This window comes from Chrysochloris asiatica, unplaced genomic scaffold (assembly GCF_000296735.1).
Source record: "Chrysochloris asiatica unplaced genomic scaffold, ChrAsi1.0 scaffold00368, whole genome shotgun sequence".
Classification (NCBI taxonomy): Eukaryota; Metazoa; Chordata; class Mammalia; order Afrosoricida; family Chrysochloridae; genus Chrysochloris; species Chrysochloris asiatica.
The window spans coordinates 963,194-968,263 of record NW_006408886.1 but is presented as its reverse complement, the minus strand read 5'-3'; the positions used below and the strand labels follow the sequence as shown (position 1 = coordinate 968,263).

General features: G+C 37.5%; 1 pseudogene; it reads left to right on the top strand.

Moving 5' to 3' along the window:
• The first annotated feature begins 1,441 nt into the window (after window positions 1-1,441).
• LOC102838812 lies at window positions 1,442-1,666 on the top strand (annotated as a pseudogene).
• The last annotated feature ends 3,404 nt before the right edge of the window (window positions 1,667-5,070 follow it).

Below are 5,070 nucleotides of genomic sequence, written 5' to 3'. Positions count from 1 at the left end.
ATACAGTGTGAGAATAGCTGCAGTACAATATGAGAATTAATGAATACAAATATGGATCTGGGCCATATTAATGTTGAGAGGTAAGGACAGTAATGATTTAAAAATAAAAATTGGACGTAATAGATTCAGGTCCAAAACAACAACAATGTGATACATTAGGTTTAAACTCATGACCATAAAGGGGCAGAGCTGGAAAAAAGGAGAAACATAGCCTGAGGTGAAGCCTGGAGTCAGAATATGATAGCAAGGCCCTTGAGAGAGGGCTCCAGGCCCATGGAAACATAGGTACTACCTTGGAAAGATTTCCATTCAGATGTCCTGCAGCTAATCTTGGCTGCATTGTTTAGCCTGATTCAGTGGCCAGAAGCAAAGAAATGTAACAAAAAGACACATTACTTCCTTATTGTACAAAAGTGTTGAGAGAGGACTGTAACTGGGGTCAGGTATAGAAAGCAGGGTATGGTTAGAAAATGAAAGAGAAATACTACCCCAACTGATCAGGGTCTCAACTGAACTGTGCTTGCACCTTGGCTACATGGATACGGGTGATACGTGGGTCACAGAACAGGTCCTCAGCAAATGACTGCTTAAAATTGGATGGAAGGGAATGAAGTCCGAGGGCATGCTGACTGCTTAATGAAAGAGAAACCAGAGACACCAAACAGGAATGAAGGGTATAGAAGAGGAGGTCTTTAGAAGAAACCATAGGCCCTAGGAGAGTGATGGGAAGTTATCCCTTGTGTTCAGGGATGTTTTCCTTTCTCCTACTGTACCCCCCATCCCCCGAGTCTCTCCTGTCATCCTGATCTGTCCAATCCCAGCATCCAAGATAAGATCAAGCCCATGTTCAAGACAGAGCAGTTCTTGAGGAAGTTATGCTAGAACTATTTCTCTCCTTTTTTGTTTTTTGTTTTTTTAATTTAATGACAAAAGTAATATCTGGTTATCAATTGAAAATGTAAAACTCTAACAAGTGAAGGGAAATCACATATTTCACTATGCCAAAATACAAACACACAAATAACAAACAAATAGCACAGCTAACATTTGTTACAGTAGATAATTTCTGGTCTTTTTTCTCTATATAAGGTTGAGTCTCCCTATGGTTATAGCCATTTTTCATAAGCAATTTTGCACTTTTAATCTCTAACCCCTGGCAACCACTAATCTGTTTCTCTCTCTATGATTTTCTTACTTAAGATGTTTTATGTAAATAGAATTATATAACATATACCCTTTATGTCTATCTTTTTTGTTTTATCATGGTGCTTTCACAGTTTCATTCACTGCCCATAGGAGGGTAAGTTAAAAAGTATTGCTACACGGTCTGGTGGGGAGTGGGGAATGGTGTCTGTGCCTGGCTTTGGTCATGAGGTAGGGGAGGCTGGTGGTAGCCCTCTAAGTTGGTGTTACCCCTGATCCCAATGAGAGCACTACAAAGATGTTTGATATAAAGGCCTGGGCTGAGTATGTTGTGGAATGGGCTGCAAAGGACCCATATGGCTTCCTCATGACAGTAATTTTGGCTCTTACTCCACTGTTCCTAGCAAGTTCTGTGCTGTCCCGGAAATTGGCCAAGATGATTGAAGCCAGGGAAAAATAGCAGAAGAAGAAACAAAAATGTCAAGAAAATATTGCAAAAGCCAAGTGACTAAAAAAGGAATGAAGGAAAGAACAGGCACTGCAATCATTTGGAAACTGATGCTGCTTTGGAAGGACACACTAAGGTTTCTCCTTTAGATTTTATGACTGTGGTATTTAGTAAACAAAGTCTGCCCATATGGAAGAATCATGCTCTGACCTTAGTACTGTAATAACATTTAGCCTTGGGTGTAGAAGTTTGTCGGTATCTGTTGGCAGTTATAAATTAGTGTTTATTTTGCTACAAATTCTTTATAGCTCACCTGGTCATTTGTCAGTTATTGATTTGCAACGTAAGTACTGAAACGAACACATCCTATGGATGAAAATAACTTTAGATTATGAACGTTATTCAACAGTGGCTTAAATTAGGACTCTGTTTTAGACAAAGAAATTATGAATGTAAAACAATGAAAATTGTCTTCGCAGAAATTAAAAGTATTCTAATCACATCTTTTATCATTATTATTTCTTGGAATAAAATAATTCCTGGCTTTCTAAAAGCAAAATGATATTAACAAGTATTTCTACTTTCTGCAATGCTTTTCTTACTTTAGCCTTAGATATATTGTTAATACAATTAACAAACATTCTGCATTTTTATAAACCTAACTTTACAAAGAGTTCTCTTATTATTTTAACTGTAAAATAGCACCTACTGGGTATAACGGTATTTGTACTTATGAACATTGCCATTTGCTTGGACTTGCTTTGTTGAGAAGAATAAAACTGATATAAAGCTTACATTTAAAATACCAAACATTGTAGCACCTTGGAATCTAGTTTTTTCCTTGAATGTGCTAAATATGTGAATAATTAAAAAGTCTTATCAGAGAATTTGTTGACTATACATGTAGTATTATGTTTCAATCCATTCTTTGTTTTAACTCAGGTGTTTGTTGTTGTTGTTGGGTGCCATTAGGTTGGTTACAAGTCACAGTGATCCTGAATGGGATTTCCAAGGAGTGGCTGGTGAGTTTGAACTGCCGACCTTGTAGCTCAAACTGTCCTAATACTTTTTGATCACTATCAGTTTCAAGTTTTCTTTTACAGAATGGTTTAGAAAAACAGTTAAGCCATAATTCACGAGTGGTAAAAATCTTATGGATATGCACTGGCCTGCAAACGACAGGGTGGGCGGTTCAAGCCTGCCAGCCACTCTGCTGGAGAAAGATGAGGCTTTCTTCTACAACAAAGATTTAAAGACTCGAACACCCTATATAGGGTTGCGATGAGTTGAAACCAACCTGGCGGCACTTAACAACAGCAGCAAAGAAAACTAAACTTTGAAAAATTATGTTGATGTGGTAGTAATTGGATAAAAATAGGTAAATATATATGAAAATGTACTATAATTAAAAGAGCTAACTAGTAAATAAATAGCTTAACTATATTTTTGTTTACTCTTAAACTTGATTTTTGTAAATGAGGGTCAAATAATTTTCTACTATTCTTTATATCTTAAGGTTTTTTCCACCTCTAATGTACCCGTAAAGATTTATACCCTTGGAAACCCTGTACAGGGTCGCTATGGGTCGGACCCGACTCGATGGCACTTAACAACAACAACAACAACAACAACAATGTACTGATGAAGATCAAAGAGCACAGCCTTACATATGGATTACAACTCAATGTAAAGAAAACAAAAATCCTCACCACTGTACCAATAAACAGCATTCTTATCAATGGAGAAGAGATTGAGGTTGTCAAGGACTTCATTCTTCTTGGATCAACTATCAACACTCGCAGGAGCAGCAGTCAAGAGATCAGACGACGTATTGCATTGGGCAAATCTGCTGCACAGGAACTTTTTAAAGTATTGAAGAGCAGAGATGTCAGCTTGAGGACTAAGGTGCGCCTGACCCAAGCCATGGTATTTCAATAGCCTCATATGGATGTGAAAGCTGGACAGTGAATAAGGAAGATCATAGAAGAATTGATGCCTTTGAGTTGTGGTATTGGAAGAGAATACTGAAAGTGTCATGGACTGCCAAAAGAACCAATAGATCTGTTTTGGAAGAAATGCAACCAGAGTGCTCCTTGGAGGCCAAGATGGCTAGGCTTAGTCTCTCATACTTTGGACACATTGTCCGGAGAGAACAGTCTCTGGAGAAGGATGTCATGCTGGGTAAGGTGGAGGGTCAGAGAAAAAGAGGAAGACCCCTAACGAGATGGATTGGCCAGGTGGCATCATTGATGGACTCGTGGGGGAGGTAGTGAGGTTGGCCCAGGATCGGACATTGTTTTGTTCTGCTGTGCATGGGGTTGCTATGAGTCGGTTCCGACTTGATGGCACCTGACAACAACTATATGAATTTTTAATTTACAGAAAATTGTCCAACAGCTCTAATTTAAAAATGAAACTAGATACCAAAATAAATTTGGTACTTAAAAAAAAAAAAAAGTATAGGTACAGCAGAAAAACCTAAAGACTTAGTAAAAAAGCTACTAGACTTCTTTGGAAGATTCAGCGAAGTAACAGGATATAAGATCAACATACAAAAATCAGTTGGATTCCTCTATAACAAAAATGACAGGGTTGAAAAGGACATTAGGAAAGCAATACCATTTACAATAGCCACCCAAAGGAGGAAATATCTAGGAATAAATGTAACCAGAGAATCAAAGGACTTATACAAAGAAAACTACAAAACACTACTACAAGAAACCAAAAGAGACTTACAAAAATGGAAGAATGTACTATGCTCCTGGATAAGAAGACTTAACATTGAGTAAATGTCAATACAGCCCAAAGCAATTTACACATATAATGCAACCCCAATCCAGATTTCAACAACATTCTTCAAAGAGATGGTAAAAAACAATTACAAATTTATATGGAAAGGAAAGAGAACCAGGATAAGCAAAGCACTACTTAAGAAGAAGGATAAGGTTAGAGGCCTCTCACTCCCAGACTTCAAATTTTACAACACGGCTACAGTGGTCAAAACAGCTTGGTACTGGTACAATGAAAGATGCATAGATCAATAGAACAGAATCAAGAATACAGAAATTAACCCATCTACATACAGCCAACTGATTTTTGACAAAACACCTAAATATATTGCATGGGGAAAGGATAGTCTCTTCAACAGATGGTGCTGGCAGAACTGGAAAACGATACACAAAAGATTGAAACAAGACTTTCACCTCACACCTTAAACAAAAACCAACTCAACATGGATGAAAGACCTAAATGTGAATCCCAGAATTATGAAGGCCATCAATGAAAAAATCGGGACAAATGTGATGGCACTAATTCAGGGCATACACAGAATACAAAACATTTTGAAAACCACACAAACAAAAGTAAACAAAATAGATGAATGGAACATACTAAAAAATTAAAACTTATGTGCATCAAAAGACTTCACCAGAAGAGTAAAAAGGGAACCCACAGAATGGGAAAAAATCTTTTGCAAGGAC